This window comes from Panthera leo, chromosome E2 (assembly GCF_018350215.1).
Source record: "Panthera leo isolate Ple1 chromosome E2, P.leo_Ple1_pat1.1, whole genome shotgun sequence".
Taxonomy (NCBI): Eukaryota; Metazoa; Chordata; class Mammalia; order Carnivora; family Felidae; genus Panthera; species Panthera leo.
Genome location: NC_056693.1, coordinates 15,815,655 through 15,837,257, shown reverse-complemented (window position 1 = coordinate 15,837,257; position 21,603 = coordinate 15,815,655). Strand labels below are relative to the sequence as shown.

Here is a 21,603-nt window from a genome sequence, read left to right as displayed (position 1 = left end):
AGTGACATGAGCTCAGAGGGGACAGTGAGGAAGCCAGGGAGTGGAGGAGTGCTGTGACCTCCAGGAGTAAAGGAGGGTTCCATTCAGGTTCTGCTATACGCTGGCTCCATGGTCGGTTGTACATGGTGAGAGTGAGCACGAGAATTGACAGACCTGGGTCTTAGGTGTTCCCAGCTACTTTAGGCGAGTTCCTCAGGCTCGCTCAATATCAGTGGTCCATCAGTGTAGATCTTGGTCAGTGCTGGCTGTTGTAGGGACAGCAGAGTAGCGAAGAGGTCAGAAGGGCAGCCCCAGAGTCAGTCACCTGGGTTCAGCCCTGGCTGTGGGACCTTGAGCAAGTGACTTAATCCCTTCTGAGCCTCAGTTTCCTCCTCTGTGAAGTGGGAGTAATACCACGTGCTTCACATGGTACCATTTGAAGATCGTGAGTCAATCTGTATAAAGTCCTTAAAGCAGCACGTGGCACAGAGAATGTCCTTCATGCATGTTGGCTTTATTGCTGTTATCTTTAACCCATCCTAGAAGACAATGTAAGTAGCAAGTATAAACCATGGATGTGTCCCAGGGGAATGGCGCCCTAATGAGGGAGTTTGGGAGAGATCTCAGCCTCTGGAAGGGTTATTTAGAGCAGGCATTTGAGCTTTTGTGTTTCTAGAATGGTGCAAGGTGCAAGGGAGAGAGCGTGCTGACTGGGAATGATGTCTTAGTGCCATGGGCACAGGTTTCCCAAGGTCAGATCATAGCACTAGATAATTTGAGGTGATGTATGAAGAAACACTTTAAACATTTTAATAGCTGTACTTTTATTTTAATGCGTAACAGGAAAAGAATTTCAATAGCACATCAAACCCAGTGTTCCATGGCTATTTCTGCTTTGGGTGAGGCTAACATCGGTATGTAAGCCAAAATAAAAGTGAATACAGTTAAGGAACAATGCAGAGTAAGTGATAGTACAGGTGGTCTGGGGATAGACATGGCAACAACGGTGCCGGTGTATGTAGATCCTGGCAGTTGGGACACATGACGGTTGAAAAAGCAGCTCCCTCGCGAGGTTGCTGAGCCATCAGGCCCCCGCTGCCCCTTGCCTCTTCTGCTCTTTCGTGCGACTGCAGTCACCTCAGATGGCTGTGGTTCCCTCCATCAGGCGCCAGGCAGGGGATAAAACGTGCCGAGTATTCGATGCTGGCACCTTCTCTGTCTGCAGTGGAGTGTAGACACTGTGGAATGGCCTTGAGCAGCTAACTGTGATAATGGGAACAGTCTTCAACCAACACTGAGTGAGTGCCAGCAACACGCTAAGCAGTTTGCATGCACGATGGCATCGAACCCTTACTCTATGAGACGAACTGCTGGTTGGGACACGTTGGGCCTCAGGTAGCAAGATGCCTGGTGATTCTTGCGTGAGTGATGGAGACAATGAATTCTCTCGCTGCAAAGGATGGAGGAGACAAGCTCCGTGGCCGTTGCAGAGGCTCAGTGACACCTTCGAGAACTGGCTGCTTTCTCTCTATTTCATAGCCCCTGTGTACATCTGTTTCATCCCGGTGTTGGTCGTTGTGTGGTCATAGGATAACTGCCCTGGCCTGATGATCGCATCCTTACACACGGCGTCCCAAGCAGGGAATAGTGGCAGGGGAAGAGGCTTTTTCTTCCTGTGTCTTTCTTTTCCAAAGGGAACATGCTCTCATAAACACTCCTACCCCCGGTAGACTTCTCTTTATCTCTGAATGGCCAGCCATAAAGGAGCCAGTGATTGCCCCTGGTTACAAGGGAGGCTGGGAAAGGGGATGTCTCCGTAGTGGGGGGCAGCAAGGGACAAGGGTCGGGAGTGACCATAAGCTACACAGCTAAGTGTCTGCTGCAGGTGGATACTATTACTAGCTCCCCTCTATAGATGAACAAAATCAAGGATCAGAGAGATGATCCTATAGATCATCCTGTAGATGAAAAGATGGCTTGCCTGGGTCTTTATAGAGTTTGTAATGGCAGAGCAGGGATTTGAACCCACATCTTTCCTCCTGCAGAGCCTGTGGTCTTAACCCCCGTCTAGTACTGTCTTCGTGGCAGGGGACACCCAGATGGCCATAATGCAGGGTGATGAGTGGTGAGTGGTGAGCACCGAGTGCCGTGGGAACACAGAGGACAGAGATTCTGCGCTGCAAGGTCAGGGGGAGTGAGCTGGAGAGGAGAGAAAAGAGTGTGTAGAAAATCGTGCTCAGGGATTGCTCTGGCCTTTGAAAGATAAGTAGGACTCCTGCCAAGTGCAAGGGAAATGGCATGAGGAGGGTGGGCTCCAGAAGGAACCGAAGTGGGCATTGGGACAGTGCATGCTGGGTAGATTAATCAAGGCTCTTTGCATTGTCAGATGAATTTGTCTTGTGTCACTGGGAAGCCGAGAGGAGAGGAGCTTCAGACCTAGCCCAAGTAGGGGGCTCAGACATGTCATTGGGGCTCTGCTCCTATCCCTTGCTCCACTTGACTTCACTGTGCAAACAGGCTGGGTCAAGGTGCAAATCCTCCTGATCTATGAAGCCAGTGGAAAGGGGATTTCTTGTCTTCAGCATCTTTATACAAGCCCCAGGGAAGACTCTAGTTGGGTGTGTGCGTCCATTTGGGCCGCTATAACAAAAATGCCATAGATTGGGGAGCTTATAAACACAGAAATTTCTTTCTCACCATCCTGGAACCTTGGGGCATCCAGGATCAAGGTGTCGACAGATTTGTTGTCTGGTCAGGGCCAGCTTCCTGCTTCATAGATGACCATCTCTTTGCTGTGTCCTCACTCATGGCAGAAGGGGAGAGGGAGCTCTCTGGCACCTCCTTTAGAAACGGGATTGGCCAGATCACTTCCCAAAAGTCCCACCATCACACTGGAGATGAGGTTTCAGCATACAGAGTTGGTGGGGGACACAAATATTCAGTCTGTAGCCATCGGTCATGTGCCCATCCCCGAAGATGGTGTCTGAGAGTGGGATGAAGGATGAACACAGCCACAGCCTTGCCAGGACGGTGGAGCGGCATGGCAGCATGGTGGAGGGGCACCTCCTGACTGAGGAGGCAGAGCTGCTGGGCATGCCACATACGTCCACTAGTATCTGTGCTAGGTGCCTTCAGCTTCCGTACTTTAGTTTCCTAATCTGAAAAATGGGACTAATGTTATCATTCCTACCTTGTGCACAGGGTCTGAGGCAGATTCCACTTAATAAGCATCCGCCAGTATGTATAGGGAGTACTCCATGGAACCCAGAGCAATGGCTTTCCTAAGTGGAAAGCCTAAATTGCTACTTTGCCAGGATCTCGTATTACACACTGAAACTTAGATGGCTTGGGTTTGAATATTAGCTCTCGCACATCAGAGCTGTGTAAGCCTGGGTAAACAACCGTACTTCTCTGTGCCTCCATTTTCATATCAGAACCAGGGAGAAAAATGCTTAGGACACTTCCAGGCATATGGTAGAGGTCAGTAAATATTTTTTTGATGAGTGCACGAATGGAAAAGCTGAGTTGGAAGATACCTACAGGTTGTTAGACCTTTTTGGATTTGTATTGCCAGGGGGCCCTCCAGAAAGCCATTACTCCATTGGTAGTAGATGAGATGACCCATTTCCCTACACCTTTGTCAATACTTCTCTTTTAGGGTCTTGTTTCTCAGAAAAAAATCATTGTTCTCTTAATCCGTAATGAAACCAGCCTGATGTTATGGACACGTAATAAAACGTCCAAAGTTTTCAGAGCTGCAAACTGAAACATGTAAGGTAAAATGACGTGATGTCTGGGATTTACTTTACTTCGGCAAGAAGGAACGGGAGGAATAATAGATAAGGAATAAACGGAGCTCGTGTGGCAGAATCTTGGTAATTATTGAATCTGGATTAGAGTACCTGGGAGTTCATTGTACCTTTGCACGTTTTTTAGAATGTTAACAGAACAAACCCAGCCCCACTCAACCCCTAGCGCGCACACACACACATACACACAGCCTAAAATTGAATAGTGGTGAACAGCTCCTACTGCACACAGGCAGTTCGAGGGCCCATTGGATAAATGACAGTCTTAGCCCTCGGTATCTTCCCCTCATCCTCTGCCTGGAGCCCCTTTGTGGAGAGAGCCTTTGGGCTCAGCAGCTGAAAGCGTAGTCGCTTTCAAGCCCAACATAGCAATTTCTCCTGTGAACCAGGCATTCAGTGACCTTTTTCTGAAATGAGGGTTTTCTCTTCCCTCCCTGGAGGGGAGACAAACTCCCTGGTGATTAACCCCCGGGAAAACCCCCTTCAGACGTGGGTGTGGTTTTGCCATTCGGTGGAGGGAGTCATGAGCTGCTCTCATTCAGGGATCTGTGTGCTGGTGGCAAAAACATAACTGGCTGATGCTCCGCAGTGACCAGACACTGAGTCCAGCCCTGCTAGTCCTCTGAACACACAAGAGAAGGCCTTGCCTGTCCCTGCCACACAGGCTTTGCTCCCAGCCCCCTCTCCAGATTCACTCTTAAATAGGTGGTGGGCTGGGAGTTTTCCAGCGAGGCTTGTTCCCATCCCTCTGCAGCACTGGGAGTTAGGGAGGGGCCTTCACATCCCATCTGGTGCCGGGTGGAGTCTCAGTCAGTGGAGGGTCAACAGCCCAGGGGCTGACCCTGGACCCTCGAGAAGGGTCATCATTTAAGAATGTCTCTTAGGCAGCCCCGCAGGAGACCCACATGTGGATGTGGTCAGCTGTAGCTTCCGGCTCTCTCACTTGTGCTGAATTTCGGCAATTTCTCATTTCCTTTAGGAAACAGAATGAGTCTGGAGAGAAGTATGAATAATCATGATGACACGCTTGGCAGTAGGAACATTGGGAACCTTGCCCTGAAGCTCAGGGTTGGTGTCACTGTTGCCGAGGTCTTGAGCAGTGTGGACCAGGGAAAAGGGGACTCCTTGAGCCTCATGGCCTGGGTTCAAGTTCCAACACCACCATTTAACAGCCAGATGACCTTGGGAAAGTCACTTAACCTTTTTTGCCTCAGTTTCCTCATCTGTAAAATGATGATGATATCTGCCTCATAGGATTGTAAGGATTAAATTAGAGAATATCTGTAAAATGTTTTAAATGGCCTCTTCTGTAGTAGTTGCTCAGTTAATGCGGACTGTGGCAGTTACTGTTATGGTCAGGCACAGTTAGGATTGAGAACTGCTGGTCTGTAGTAGGGGTCAGGTGGAAGCAGAAATTGGAGGAGAGGAGCAGGGAAGGCTCCTTTCTCCCCACGTCTGTAGTTTGAGGAAATAGGCTTAATTTTGCCATTTGAAAATATTATTTTTCACTTGATGTTTAAAAGTCTCACAGAAAAGCACAGGTAGGAGACTTTAAAGGGGGGAAAAATCTCTCCATATCTCTTCTATACACACACTGTTCACACTAGAAAAAAAGACTGGAAGGAAGTAAACCAACATCTTTACAGTGGTTATCCCTTGGTGGGAAGATGATGGGTAACTTTATATTCTTCTTTGCACTTTCTTTATTTTCCAAGTTTTTTTTTATATGCATATATAAGCATATATTGCTTTCATAAGCAGAAAAAAATATGTTAAAGGTAAGGAATCATGTGAGCTGTGGTTTCTGGGAAGGTTGGGTAGAATTCTCCCAGGATGTAGCAGGCTGTTTAATGTTTGTGTCCCAAGAAGCCTGTGTTCCAGAGTTCCTTGATGAGGGATACACTCCAGCTCTGTAACATTTCTACTCAAAAAGTTCTTAGTGTCAGAGCCGACTCATTATATGTCCCTCTACCTGTCCAGCCCTGCTTTAGATAGATAGTCACACTCTCTCCTATCCTTCTCTTGAGATGAAAGAACTCCAGTTCTTTTGTGGCTTTGACCTTGAGAAGGAGCCTCATTTTCAAAGTGGGCGTAACAGTAGTAAGTCCCTCATGGGGTGTCGTGCCTCTCAGTTCACTGCCATGTGCATACAGGTGCTTACATGGTAGCTAAAGTTATGAATCACCAAATCGAGAACAAACCAGTTGACTTCTTTATTCAGGAAGCATGGATTAAAGACCTGTTCTGGGCCAGGTACCAGTGAGCAAGGCAGACACAGCCCACCTCTCCACAGAGAGAGGGAGAAACACACAGCCACCCTGATGAGTCCTGTGTCCTAAATGTTCAGGATAGGATTTTTTGGAGCCAAAGAATAGGGGCTTCCCAGAGGCTCCCCAGAGAAGTGAAGTTTAAGTAACATATTCCAGGTGCAAATGGAAAAAATGAATTTGGTGGACATCTCTAGATAAGCTTCGCTTCTGAATGTTTCCAGCTGCGGGCAGGGAGCTCCAGATGGGCGTTGCTATGGAAGCATCTTCCAGTTCTCGCTTCCTGACGGAGTTTATTTCCGAGTTTCCCGTGCCCATGCCAGTTCCCAGCTGTAAATACAGACATGGTGGGGGTCCCTTCTTCCTGCAGTCTCAGAGCTGTGCAGAGAGCGGATGTGGCTGGAAGCCAGCCTGGGAGCCTCCTCCTGACAGTTAGTTGTGGAACCTGCCGTGTGGTGGCTTCTCTTCCATCCAGCCTCTTTTCTCTTTTCTTTGTCCTCTCGTGGGACTGTGCCAGCATGCCCCAGCCTGTGTTTTGAAACTTTAGACCCCAGCTTGTATTTGATGGAGAAATGAGCTCATGAGGGCTTCCTCCGCCACCCAGCTACCGGAGAAGTTGAGTCCAATCTCTTTTCATTCCGATCCCCCACTGAGGCTAGATTTGCGACCCTCCTGACAGAAACTGGGCTGGCTGTCCTTTGGGGACTGTTTATGAAGAAAGGGCTTGCTGACCTGAACAAAGAAACAGCAAACAAGATGGGGGAGGGGTGTAGCTAATTGAGACCTTTCAGTTACCCTTCAGTGCTTTAGAATAATAATTGCTAATGTGTGGAGAATTTACAATGCATGAGGTATTCTTTAAATCATTTCTAATCCTCTTAACAACCCAATGAAGTGTTTATCATTACTATCCCCATTTAACAGCTGGGGAAGCTGTGGCAGGGGCAAGTTAAGTCATTGGCCAAATTGCTGTTACTGCTCTTAGAGCACCTTAAGGCCTGTCATCTTTGCGGCTCAGGCAAAAAAAAGGAGGATTTAACCAGAGCGTGCTGGATGGTCCAGAAAAATGAAAGCGAAGCCTCAGGAAGGACTGTGTACTAGTCAGTTACTTGGTTGCAAGTAACAGAAACACCATAAACCCAAGGGAAAGGATTGGCTCGGGCAACTGGAAAGTCCAGAGGTGGGGTCACCTTCTGGGCTGGTTGGGCCAGGAGCTCAGGGCCATCACAGTGACCCACTTTCTTTCTGTCCTTCCATTCTTCCCTCTGATAATTGGGTCATCCTCAAACTTGGCTGCCCTGGAGGTTGCAGACTAGCTGTCCCACTGGTCCAGGTTTAAGACTATTCCTGGCTGGAGAGAGAGGGAAGGTATCTGCCTCCAGTCACAGTGCAAGACATCAGAGCTCCTCTCTAATTGGACTACCACAGGTCCCGTGACCTTCCCTGAACCAATCACTGGGCAGGGTGGAATCACCAACGGACTGGTTGCTCCCACCCAGAAACTCCTAGAGGAAGAACAGAATGGGTGCTGGGAAGTGGCCAGCCTGTGGATTGGAACCAGAACACGAATGTCACTATCAGCATTCTTTCCCCATGGCTTCCCTCTGCCTGTGTCTGCTGTATTCATTCTCTTATATTAGTGTGACTGTCTGTCTGTCTCTCTCTCTGTCTGCCTTTCCTTCTAATGGCTGGGAAACCTGGTTATCCACAGACCAAGTTATACACCTTGCAGTACAGGCTCCTGCAGAGAATAACCCTGTATTCTCTCAGCCCAAGCCCAAAACAACCCAACAAATAGAAAATATCTCCCTTTCGACTCATTAATCAGGACCAGGAAGGGCTTCTCAAGACAGGCCCCGCTGAGGTCAGGCACTCTCCTTGGGCTAATCAGCTGTAGGCAGGGAGGGGTCATTGTTCACTCTGTCCTCTTGTGGGTACCTACTGTGTCCCCTTCCCAGGTCCTCTGGGCTGGGAGTTATTAAGCAAGACCCTGAGAACAGTGATTAAGCTGTACCTTTTTACTATACGAATACTAAAACTTCATTTCACTCCTGGGCCACTAGAGGATGAGGGGTGTCCCATGCAGTGTCCATGTTTCCAAAGCAGTACCCTGTAGAAAGGCCAGCCCAGCATGCCATGATCCCTGCCTGCCTCCTGCCCCTAGCCTCGTCCTGTGGGTCCCTCTGCATCTGCCAGCCAGCCACCTGGCCTGCTTTCAGTTCCTTCAATGCATGGCATTTGTTCCCTGCCCCAGGGATACTTCCTCTTCTCCCGGTCTTCCCCCGCCCCTTCCGATTCTGGCCTGCCCTGCTGACTCTTCTTTCAGATCTCTCCTTAAACCTGACTCCCAGGGGCCTGCCCAGGCTGTGCTCCACCCTTCGTCCCTGAGCTGCTCAGCTGATGTATTCGGGCCTGTCATCCTCTCAATGATAGCAGCTCTGTGAAGGCAGGGACTACACCTATTTTGTTAAATAAAGGTGTAACACCTTCCACCAGATACATATCTTACTGAATCTTGCTGAGGAAATGAACAAAATTATAATAGTAATGTAATAAAAGCAGTAGTGATGGCGAGCAGTGGCTACTTCATAATAGGTATACTGCTAAGCACTTTTACGTACAAAGCTTTTTTTTTTTAAGTTTATTTTGAGAGAGAGAGAGAGAGACAGGGTGAGTGTTTGCATGCAAGTGGGGGAGGGGCAGAGAGAAAGGGAGAGAGAGAAAATCCCAAGCAGGCTCCACTGCCAGTGCAGAGCCCAATGCAGGGCCTGAACCCACGAAATCATGAGATCGTGACCTGAGCCAAAATCAAGAGTCGAATGTTCAACCGACTGAACCACTCAGGTGCCCCTACATACAAAGCTTTTAAATGATTGCTCCCATTTAACAAATATAATAATGACAGTAGTTACTTATCAAGTAGTGAGTGCCAGCCATTATTCTAAGTCCCTTACCTGTGTCATCTCCTTGAATCCTAATGGCAGCCCTCTGAGACCACATTGCTCTCATCCCGACTTCACGGCTGAGGTGCGTAGTAAACATAGTTTACATAAGTTGTTGGGCTTTAGTCCTTTTTCCTTTTTCTTCTTTTATTTTAAGTATATGTGCTGCACAGTCCTTTTTCCTTCCTGGCGTGGGGAGGAAAAGCAGGAAGAGGGCGAGAGAGGTAGGAGGGCTTTGAATACTGGCGTGAGAATACTTGCCGGGAGGTGACGTGTTTGCCACACTGCCCCTGGCAGCATCTGTAGAAGTAGGAAGTGCCTGTTAGACGCAGAAAGGTTATTTGACATAAAAAGGTATTTGTGCGTAAGGCTTGTCTAGTGTTGGGCAGAGAGAAGATGGGACCATCACTTTGGAGGGGACTTTGGCAGGACCTGTCATTGTGACCCCCACACGTGCCTGTCCTCTGTCCCAGCAGTTCCATTTTAGGACTTTTGCCTATAGGCATTTCCAAGTGTGGGAAGTGATCTGTGTCCAAGGCAGCTCATTACAGCACCGATTGTCAGCAAAGATGGGAGCTGTCCCTCCATGTCCATCCGTAGGGGACTGGGTGAATTCAGTTGTCTGTACAGTAGAATGCAGAGGCAACCAAGGGGGACCACAGTCCTGAGAGGGAGTACCTTCCCTGTCTGCGGTACACCATCAAGTATGAAAAAGGAAAGAAAAAGGAATGTCTTCTAATAGTGATTCTTATATCAGAATCTGAGGGAAGAGCATAGGTTTTATGAAGGTGCCAGTCCTGGTCAGCCCTCGAGCACTTTTTAAAAAAATTTTTTTAATGTTTATTTATTTTTGAGAGAGAGAGAGAGAGACAGAGCGTGAGCAGGGGAGGGACAGAGAGAGGGAGACACAGAATCTGAAGCAGGCTCCAAGCTCGATCTCTCAGCATAGAGCTCAACGTGGGACTCGAACTCGTGAACTGTGAGATCATGACCTGAGCCTAAGTCGAACACTTAACCAACTGAGCCACTCAGGAGCCTCTCAAGCACTCTTAACTCTCAGACTAGATCCTTCAGGTTTCTACAGCGGGTGCTGTGTTCCTGGCTCTGTGTGTGTATATATTTTATATACAGACAGATGTATCCAAAATTGTAATATACGTATGCATGTGCTTATTTCATTACTTGATTCAGGTCTCTGCTTGAATGGCTGGGATACTGCCTCAGGCCTTCCCGAGCACCCTAAAATGGCCTAAAGTGACCCTCCTGTCATTTGCATCTCCTGTTTTATTTTTCTTTACAGCACTTACCAAGAGCCAAACCATAACTGATGTTATGTTTGCTTTTTGCGCCATTCTTAACATGTGAGCTCCTTGTTTTATTGCTATGTCTCAGCATCTAGAGCAGGGCCTGGCTCCTAGTATTTTTTAAGTGTGTGCGGAATGAATGTGAGCAAGCCTGAATAGTGACTGTTTTCCCCATGTTACGGATGTGGACCTGAAGCCCCCCCAGAGGCCTTGCCATCTTTTCATGGAACAAACCGAATACCCACTGCTATTCTGACTGGAGAAGAGGCAAGAAATTTGCCCTGGACTGCCATTTATGCTTCTCCATTGACTCACATTTCCTTGAGAGAGGTGGATACAGGCCAGGGTCTCTTCCACTGGGGCCTCTGCTTGTGAAGCACGGAGAAGCGTGCATAGGTAGCTTGGATGATGATGTTCTGGGCACTTACCTCATGGAGAATAGGTAGAGGGAGAAAGAAACTTCCATTTGGAAGGCCTGCCTCCTCAGGAGGACCCTTCACTTCAGCCCTCTGCTTAATATCATCAGAGTCCAGTTTGCCCAAGGGACACCCTCAGACTTGAGAAGCTGAGAATGTCGCTTATTATTTCTTCAGTATTCCGGTTACTATGACAGCTTTGCTAACATCTTTTAGGCCTCCCTCTGTGCCAGGCACTTTGCCAGTCACTTGATACCTGTTAGCTCATTTAATCTTCCCAACAGTCCTGTCGAGGGTAGAAATTACTCCTCCTCTCCCCTCCCCTCTGTACTGATAAGGAAGCCTGGGACTCAGAAAGGTCTAGTGAGGAGTCATGGGTCACACAGGTGCTAAGAGGCAGTGCTGGGACTTGATTGTGGCTGTAGCTGACTACAGAGCTGGTGCTCTCCTGGCCACGTGGCCTTATTGCTTCTTCATCTGCTTTTGGGAATTCTCCCAGTGACCAGAAGGGAAGGGTCTGGTTTCCTATAATGGGGTATGGATTGTTAATTGTGTTGCAGAGCCCTGCTGGCCAGCACGAGGCCTTGATGGGTTGGAGGAAGCGGGTGGAGACCTTTTGCTTATTTCAGACAGACATTTGCCACACAAATGACCAAACTTCTCTTTCTCATTGGGATTGGTTTCCATCTTGGGCAGAGGAGAGAGTTGGATAAGCGGCCAGAGGAATTCTGTCATCACCCAATCAGATCTGACCCTCCTCTGCTGATAACCCCTCCCATGGCTCCATCTTACCCAGAATAAGAGCCAAAGTCCTCACCTTGCCCAACGAGGCCCCACACAATCTGCCCCATTACCTGTGGGTCCATCTCCTCCTTCTGTTCTCCTCACTTGCCCTGTTCCAGGCACATGGGCCTCCTTTGTGCTCCACAGACACCCAGGTATGTGCCTACCTCAGGGTCCTTGTACTGGCTCTTCCTGCTACCAGGAAAGCTCTTCTCTCATACCCACATCCTCCCTAACATCCTATACGTCTTTGTTCATATGTTACCTCCTCAGGGAGGTTCTCATCTCTCTTTTCTATTTTTCTCTGTACCACTTAACTAACCTATCTCTTACTTATTCTATTGTTCATCTTCCCCACTAGGATCATTAACTCCAGTGTTCTGTTCACCTGGATTCCTAGTGCCTAGAGCAGTGCCTGGCACCAAATGGGCACTCAGTAAACATTTCTTGAAAGCATGAATGAGCTCCCAAGTACAGAATGGTCCAATCTTGTATTATTGTGCTGGGGGAGGAAATGGGTGTGGGGGTGGTCCTGTTTCCGCTCATCAAGCCTCAATGAGCTCCTCTCGTGCCAGGCTGCAGCTCTGGGCTCCAAACGCCAAGCTAAATACATCCTAGTTCTCCAAGCTCCATTTAAGCCATGGAGGGAGGGTGTATCTGTTGGGTATAACTCAGATCCTGCACTCATGGTCTGGCTGCAGGGGAGGCTGTGAGAGCCAGTTCCTGGCCTTTGTAATATCTGATAATGGGAGGCAGGCCCGGCCTCCCACCAAGACCCATAGGTGGGAAATTCCCAAATCATAAGGAATACTATGGGCAGCCAAAATGTTTTTAATTCTTTAAACATTTTATTAAGCTCTGTGTGTAGATATATAAGCAAGGGCACATGCTGAAAGTGTGTAGCTAGATGAACTTTCACAAACTGAACACACTCATGTAACCTGCTCTAAGAACAGTATTTCTAGCCCCCAGAAGTCCCTTTCCTATTCTATCCCAGTTACTCCTCTCCTCTAGGCAAAACCACTCTCTTGATGTCTCACACCTGACTTTGAACTTTATGTAAATGCTCCTTTGTGTCTGGCCTTTCTAGTCAACATTATGTCTGTGAAAAGTCCATATCATTGCATGTAGTTAGATTTCATGCCTACTCACTGTATACAGTCACAGGGAGGCCTTACTGGCAGGAAGAAACCAGACTTGAGAATAGCTAGAGCAAAATGTGCAAAGGCCCTGGGGTAGGAATAAGCTTGGAAGGGAAAGAAGGCCAGTGTGGTGGGAGCATTGAGCAATGGGTGAAATGGAAGGAGATGCAGTTCGAGGGATTTTTTAAGCAGAAAGCAATGTGATGTGATTCCTGTTTGATTTGATCACTCTGGCTGTGTGTGGAGAATAGAATCTAAGAAGGCAAGAGGGGACTCCAGGCCACCAGCAGGGATCTGATGGAGTTGTCCAGGTGAAAGATGAGGGTGGTAGCTTGGCTTAGAAAAGAGGAGGGGGCGCCTGGGTGGCTCAGTGGGTTAAGCGTCCGACTCTTGGTTTCAGTTTAGGTCATGATCTCACGTTTGGGGAGTTCGAGCCCTATATCAGGCTCCAAGCTGACTGTGCGGAGCCTGCTTGGGATTCTCTCTTCCTCTCTCCCTGCTCCCCCCACCCCGCCCCCGCTGCCTCTGTCTCTCTCAAAATGAATAAATAAGCTTGAAAAAAAGATAAAGAAAAGAGGAGAAAAGAAATGGATTTAGGAGATATTTTTGGAAACAGTGGCAATAGAACCATTCAGTGAACTTGCCATGGAGGCCATGGAGGATGAGGGAAGGGAAGCCATAAAGGATTCTGTTGCGTGTCCGCATCAAAATTTGTTGGCTCATCCCTGCTAACAGACACTCAGGTTGTCTCCCATTTTCCTCACTTACAGAGGCCGCTCCAGCCAACACCCACATGTACACATCCTTGCCGAGCTGGGTCTCAAAGGATCAAGGGCAAGGTCATCCAGACAGAGGGGACTGCTCGAGCAAAGGCTGGGGCTTCCCCTACACCAGTCCCAGCTCAGACTGGAGCGTAGGCTGCAGAACGGTAGCGGAGGACCTGAATCAAGTAGACTTGCTGCCTGTGTTGAGATGTTCTCCCATGCTGTCCCCAATACCCCCCCCCCCCACCTTCCCCAGAGCTGCTTTCTCATCTGTTCCCCTCCCCTCTGCAGGTTAGTCCAGAACTTCGGCCAGCAATGCAGTAGCAGGTGTTTATATTGGAGTTGCTGCCATACGAGGGGCCCTTGCTCTCTGTGCGAGGTCAGCTTTGTTTTCCTGTCTCGTGAGTCACAGTGGGGCTTAAAGCATTGGCTGGCGAGGCCTTTGGTTTGGGGCCAGCCGTAGAGGATGCCTGGCCTGCAGGAAATGAATGAGAAGGCCTCCTGTTTGTATGAGCTTGATTCTTTTGTGTCTTCTGTCCCCCGTTCCCTCCTGTTTCTTGTCTCTGGCCTTGTTCTTGAGAGTGTGGGTTCCTCGGGCAGCAGCCGCTGCAGGCCTCTCTCCCCTTTTCTGAGAGACTTTGGGCATTTGGGAGGCTCTAGGCCACTCGGCTAGAGAGGGCAGCTCAGCCAGCGTGAGTTTAAAACAGCGTGACCTGCAAGCATCGGAGGAGAGAGAGCCCCCTGCCCTTGTCTCTCTCTGCCATCCGTGCCCTCAGGTCCCTGAAGATCTGGCTGCCACCATGGCTTGGGCTTCTTTTTTGTGCTATGGGGAAGGGCTGGCCAGACTGACGTGTCAAAATTAGCATCTCCGGGAATCTGCTTCCTACCTGCCCAAGGGCTGTAGAATAGGAGGAATTATGGATCACAAGAAGGTAACACCTGACATGTTTCAACTCATACTAGGTCAAAACAAGAAGGGGGCAGGAGGGACAGCCTTGAGAAAAATATAGGGCATTAATGAGTTCAGCTAAGTACTCTCCCAGGTTGCTAGAGGACGTGTGAATCATTGCAGCCTCTTTAGAAGGCAGCCTGAAAAATATTTTTTTATTTTCGAATGAGCAGAATATGCACGTGATAAAACACTCAGATGGCACCCAGAAAGTAAGTCTCCCCCTGCCCATCCACTGTAACCTAGTTCCCCTCCCGCGAGGACACCCATTTCAGGTGTGTTCTTCCAGAGACTCCATACAAAACCAAGCGGATGCTACATACACAGCTCTACATCCTGATCTTGGAACCCCTTCCGTAATATAACTATATAATACCCATAAGTAGTCTTCAGTATAGCAGTCCTGCTCCTGAGAATCTACCCTATAGAAAAAAATGGCCCCAGTGCCAAAGGATGGTTATTACAGTATGGTTTTCAGGGGCAAACCAACCAACCCCCAGAAATAAAATAAATGCCCATTTTTCAGGGAATGATTGAGTAAAATATGGCACATCCATACTGTGGAATATTAGCTGCCAAAAAAAACCAAACAGTGGGTAAGACCCACTATTAGTTGATTTGGAGGCATTTTTGTGAGAACATTTAAGGGAAAGCAAGATTCAGAGGAGTAAATATGATATCCCATTTATGGAAATTATAATGACTAGTGTATGTATCTGTGTTGTATTTGAGTGATGGTATCACACTCCCTTTCTCTTCCACGTCACATGGCCTTCTTAGCCCAGCGTTCTGTCTGGAAGATGTTGCGGTATCCTTAATTGTGGTCCAGACAAACTTCATACATTGGTCAATGTTAGAGATCCCTTGGGAGGGTGTTCCGGCCACAGGTGGAGAGTCCATGGTGTTGGTGAACCTTCACTTGGACCTCAGACTAGGAGAGGCTAACATGGGTGCTGCGTGAAAAGTCCCTTCTACCTGACCATGACAGGCACTTTGACCTACTTCCCTTTCTCTGTAGAATGAATAAAGCAGAGTTTGGTCAGCTGTTTGAAGCACTCATTGCTACCAGATCTGCTGCTTGTAAGAATGACACAGGGGAGGGGCATCTGGGTGGTTCAGTTGGTTAAGCATCCGACTTTGGCTCAGGTCATGATCTCACGGTTTGTGAGTTTGAGCCCCACATTAGGCTCTGTGCTGATAGCTTGGAGCCTGGAGCCTGCCTCAGATTCTGTGTCTCCCTCTCTCTCTCTGCCCCTCCCCTACTCATGCTCTGTCTCAAAAATAAATAAATGTTGAATGAATGAAAGAAAGAAAGAAAGAAAAGAAAGAAAGAAAGAAAGAAAGAAAGAAAAGAAGAGAAAGGAGGGAGGGAGGGAGGAAGGAAGGAAGGAAGGAAGGAAGAAAGAAAGAATGACACAGGGGAGTTAGAGAAATGGTAAAGTTGAGGCATCAGGTCCCTGGCTATGTTCCAGATGAAGCTTCTTGGGACAGGCAACACAGGTGATAATTTTCCTTGTGTCCACAACCAAGCCCACTGCACAAGAACCATGCAGTGAAATGTTTCTCACATCCCACTCTTAAACCAGATAAGTCCTACTGCTGGGGAAAGTGGACCTAGAAGGAATGTTCTGGGTGGACACATCCCCACAAGACCGTTGCATCGCACCACTCCAGGGGCACTGTTTGCCCTGTGGTTTGTGATGGCGGTGGCCCTGTAGATGTTCTCTATGAGACTTCATTCCTTCCCCTTTCCTACTTCTGGTTCCAGGATGCATTCTTGCAGGGCTCTGGTGTTTCCCTCAGAATGGGTGTGGCTGACAGTGGTTTGGGGCTAATGACCCCTTTGGGATATAACTTGTCTTCTGCTGGTCTTCACTTGCAGTGGGACTTAAAGGGAAAGGCATAAGGGTCAAATTGACCCAAATTCCTCCCCTGACTAAACCATGTTTATTCACACTGCTTTCTCTCCTTCTCCTCCCTCCCCCCTCTCCTCCTCCTCCTCCTCCTCCTCCTCCTCCTCCTCCTCCTCCTTCTTCTTCTTCTTATGTTTATCTATCTATTTTGAGAGAGAGCACATGTGCAGACCGGGGAGGGGCAGGGAGAGAGGGAGAGAAAAATCCCAAGCAGGCTCCTCACTGTCAGTGCAGAGCCTGATGTGGGGCGTGATCCCAGAAGCCATGACGATCATGACCTGAGCCAAAACCAAGAAAGAATCAGACTCTTAACCCTCTAAACCACCCAGACGCCCCCTCCCCTTCTTGACTCTATCTCTTGCTCCTCCCCACCCCCACTAAAAAGACAGAGAACACTTCTTGTCTCTGTTTTCTCTCCTACATGTTGTTGATCAGAAGTAAGAGCTCCCTTCTTTCTGGCTTACCTATTTCTCTGTGCCCCTCAGAGATGGAAGGACCTTGTTGTTACTGACTTAGAAGCTTGACCTTGCTTATGGTGTGTGTATGTATAAAAGGATGACCCTGAGGTTTCTGATTTGAGCAGATGGGTAGCTGGTGGTGTTTAGTGGACCAGTCTCTACCAGTGGATGGGAGAGAAACAGGTATGGGTAAGGATATTATGTTGATAGGTAAGGATCCGTGTGCGTATATATACGTGAAGAGAGAGAGAATTTAACATCTTTATTGAAAATACAAAAATGTGCCCCACAAAAAAAGCCAGGCAGTGATTTTGTTCATTTATTTAATTCATTTAACAGGCATTTGGTGACCTGCTGTCATTCTGTGCACAACCTGAAGCTGGCAGAAAACCACTTTGGAAAAATTCACGAGACACGTGCATCTTTCTTTTCAGCCTTACGCTCGTGGCCATCCCATCGTCAATGAGGCCTATGTGTCCTTGATTTGAAATTCACATCTTTACCAGCCTCCTCCTTTCCATTCCTCTGCCCTCGCCCTGGTCCCAGCCACTGCCTCCTCTCCTTGGGTATTACAGTGGCCACCTCATCGTTCTCCCTGCTTCTTTTAAACCCTGACCATCTCTGCACAACAGCCAGAGAAATCTTTCAGAAATGTAGATCGGAACACATCACTCTCCTGCTTCCCCTCATACTTAGAATAGAAAGCATGCGTATGACCGCGGCTCACAGGGCGCTCTGGATGTCTGCCACGTCCTGGAGCATTCCCTCTTGCACCACAACCATCTAGCCACACAGGCCTCCGGTGCATTTCCTTGAACAGCCTCCCACATTCGCCTCCATCTCCTGGGATACTTTTTTTTTTTTCCTTAACTTTCATTAGAGACTTTATTATCAACATAGTGATTGAATCACAGTAGCCCTTTGAGTGCCTTTTAATTGAGATATAATTGACATGTCATAAAATTCACTCTTTTGAAGTACACAATTCAGTGGGTTTTGGTGTATTCACAAGGCTATGCAACCATCACCAGTATCTAATTCCAGAACATTTTCATTGGCCCCAAAAACAAAACAAAATTCATCAGCAGTCATTCTCCATCCCCCCCCCGCCCCCATCCCCTCCTCCCAGCCCCTGGCAATCACTAATCTACTTTCTGTCTGTCTGGATTTGCCTCTTCTGGACATTTCATGTAAATGGCATCATACAATACATGGTCTTTTGCGACTGGCTTCCTTCACTCAGCATAATGTTTTCAGTGTTCATCCATGTTGTGCATGAATCAGTGCGTCATTCTTTTTATGGTTGAATAATATTCCATTGTGTAGATGCGCTGCTTTTTCTTTATCCGTTCTTCAGTTGATGGACATCCTGGAGACTCTTACTTCCACTTTTCACATGACTTCCTTCTCCTTTCTCTTCAGTTCTGGGCTAAAATTTACCCTGGTTTCCTACGTGGTACTTCTCACCATTCGTACTCATACATGTATTTGTTTGCCTGTTTGTTTATTTTCTGTCCCCTGTTCTGGACTGTAAGGTTTGTGAGAGCAGGGACTGTGCCTGCTTTTGTCTACCAGGTCTCACACCCTGGCGTGCACAGTGTCCAGCCTAGGGGAGCGTTTCATAATTACTGAGTGAGTGTCTCAGGAGATCTCCTGTAGGTCTTATTTTACCTCCTCGTAGGGCAAAATGGTTGTAATCCGGTTCTGTGAGAAATTCGGTACCTAGCTTTCTGCCTGCTCTTGAGGAGAGATTGAGGGTCCTCTAAAGCATGAGGACACTTCAAATGGTGGCAGGTTTCTTGAGGGGTTTCTCTGGTGTGGAACTCTGTGGCCCATTGGCCGTCTGCCGTGTAAGACCATAATATCCTTTGAAAGTACACTCGACTGCCGGTAGCAGAGACCAGAAATAATAATAGTTTACATTCCACGGAAGGTGGTGTCTCTGGTGATTAAAATGTCCAGAGGTTGACAGCCCTTGGCTGGTATGGCAGCTCCACAGATGTCAGGAAAAGCAGGATCCTTCTGTCTTTCTGCTTTACCGTCCCTAGCAGAAGGCTTTCATCCTAAAGGTGGCATCGTGGTCCAATATGACTCCTGGTGTCAAGCTAGAGAGTCTGAATCCAGATGGGAATTGGGCGGCGGGGTGGGGGTGGGGGGTGGTTTACAGAATTGTAGTCCACTCCATGTTTCTGGTGAGGAATTTTCCTTGAAGCCCCACAACAACTTCTGCTTACCTCTTGTTGGCCACCCCTAGCTGCAGGGCAGGTTGGGAGATCTTGCATTAGCTGAGCACTCGGAGAAGAAAGGGAAGGATGGCTACTGGGTGGGCAGCTAGCACCCAGTAGGTCTGTTTCCTGCCCACAGTACCCTGGGCCCTGGAGCCAGCTTCTCCTCCCTGGCCCGGACCTTCAAGCTTCCTTCCTTCCCTAAGGGGCCAGAATCAGAGCAGTGCCTTTCTCTGTGTGTCCAGTGGAGCAGAGAGTGGGGTTTTGAAGCTTTTCACAGACCTTCCATCCAAAAAATTCACCATGTCACCAGCAATAAGAACAATGGCAGCTCACCTTTATCGAACATTCGCTATGTAATAGGTTTTGTTCTAAATATTTTTCATAGAGGGGCGCCTGGGTGGGCCAGTTGGTTAAGCATCCAACTCTTGATTTCATCTTAGGTCATAATCCCAAGGTCGTGGGATCAAGTCCTGTATCAGGCTCTATGCTGAGCGTGGAGCCTGTTTAAGATTCTCTATCTCCCTCTCCTTCTGCCCCTTCCCTGTTTGCGTGCACGTGCAGTCTCTCTGTCTCTCTCAAAATAAAAAATAAAAACCTAAAAAATAAATAAATAAACATTTTCATAGAATAATTTATTTAGGCCTCATAACACCCCAATTATTATTTATTATCCCCATTTTATAGGTGAGCAAACTGAGGCACAGACAGGTTGAGTAATCCTAGATGTTCTTACTAATGATGTTTTTTTTTTCATTCTTCCCTTTCAATATATTATGAATAAGAGGATTAAAAAATAAAGACTGACCTATTTTGGTAGATTGACCACTCTTCCATCTTCCATCTGATTAGCTGAGATCTGTGGGAGTGCTTTGTGGAAAAGCACCCGGCAGTCAACCACATTGACGAGCTGTCTTTATGGAGTGCAGGAAGGGGCTTAACTGTTGGCACATCTAGCAAATGGCTGGTGACAGGAGGAAAAAGGACCCACAAGCTCTGCAAGATTTCGCCAGCCTGGGAGCCTGGGGCCAGCAGACCCCAGTGCAGTTGTGCCAGCGGGCTGGGCTTGGCCCTTAAAATCACAGTCTCCCCGACTGCTCTTACAAGTCCATAGGGAGAAAGAAGGCAGCTTGCAGTTCAAGTCCCCCGAGAATTAATTCAGACACCACGTCATCCCTGGATGCCTGTGACCAGTCACGCTTAGTGGAAATCTGATTCCCAAAGTTCATCTCTGAGTCCTTTTGAGACACTTTCAAATCCGTGTTCGTGGCCGCTTGCACTCTCCACAGCCCGTGGCAGCCAGATCCTGGCTGAGGCAAGATGTCTTAGTTAGGCGTGCATTTGGCCGCAAGTATCGGCCTGAAACAGGCAGCATTGTCATTTCAGTACATAAGATGCCGTGTGTCAAGTAACATCTGGAGGGAGAAGATGTGGCTCAATGGTGTGGCAGAGGGCATGGTCAACGCCAGCGCTCCTCTGGCTCTCTTACCCCCTCGTGGCCACAGATGGCTGCCGAACCCACTTTCCCAGGGGGCCAGGGCACCCAGAGAATTCAGTCCTTCTGTTCTGGCAGAGTAGTGTTCTGGAGACAAGTGGGACCCTCTCAAATCCGAGTAGCATCACACCTGCATTCCAAGCTAGTGAAGGGACAGAGACTGTGAATGAGTCTTTTTAAAACTTTTTTTTATTTTTGAGAGAGAGACAGAAAGGGCAAGTGGGGGAGGAGCAGAGAGAGAGAGAGAATCCCAAGCAGTCTCCGCACTGTCAGTGCGAAGCAGGGCTCGAACTCACGAACTGCGAGATCACGACCTGAGCTGAAACCAAGAGTCAGACGTTTAGCCGCCTGAGCCACCCAGACGCCCCTGAATGCGTCTTTTTGTGAGACGGACACTCTCCTAGAATTCCTGAATGAGACATCTTCACTTACACCAACATGAAGATACGCTCCTGTGTTCTCTTCCAGACACACTTGTATTTTGATCCATCTGAAGTCGATGTCTGGATGTGGAGTCAGATGTGTTTCGGGGCTCAGCCCATACTCTTAACTGCTGTGTTTGGGAAGTGGCATTGTTGGCAGTTCTGGAGCCAGATCAACTAGGTTCAGATCCCGGTGGATTTGTGCCATCTACTTGCTGTGTGATCTTGGGCAAGTTACCTCTCTGTACCTCAGTTTGCTGGTCGGTTAGAAATGGGGATGCTAGCAGACCCTCTTCACAGGGTTGTTCTAAGGGTCAAACGAGTTGATAGTTAACTGAAAACAGTGCTGGCATGTAGTCAAATCAAAGCAAAAACCTCATGCTTTAAACCAGAGTGAGAATTTGCAAGGCCACATGGGTCTGGGAACTCGGCAGGGAATCCCAGTCAGTGGGGGAGTGAAGTGTGTCACTGAGGTTACCGTCTCTTCCTCTTTACAAGAAATTGCCAGCCGCGGTCTCAAAATGTCTGTTCCTGTGTATGCTCCCACCCGCGGTGACTGAGAGTTCCCCTTAGCCTGTAACTTCAATAGCATTCGGTGGTGTCAGAGTCTGACATTTTGGCCAGTCGGCTGTGCGTGAAGTGGTCACACGTTGCTGCCTTCCCTCAGCAGTTTCTCTGCAGAGGCCTGTCTTGAGCCACTCTACCGCAGAGTTACTTAGGCTAGGCTGGAGGTAG

General features: G+C 48.2%; 1 protein-coding gene across 6 annotated transcripts in view; it reads left to right on the top strand.

Annotated features, from left to right (window-relative positions):
* SIPA1L3 (signal induced proliferation associated 1 like 3) overlaps window positions 1-21,603 on the top strand; it is a 237,245-nt gene that overhangs the window by 66,845 nt on the left and 148,797 nt on the right. For 2 of the 6 annotated variants that reach the window (XM_042919975.1, XM_042919972.1), the window contains one exon: window positions 13,698-13,785. The exons of the other annotated variants lie outside the window; for them this stretch is intronic. The gene's annotated coding sequence lies outside the window, so the exon portion shown is untranslated. The remainder of the gene's footprint in view (window positions 1-13,697; window positions 13,786-21,603) is intronic. 6 annotated transcript variants of the gene reach the window in all.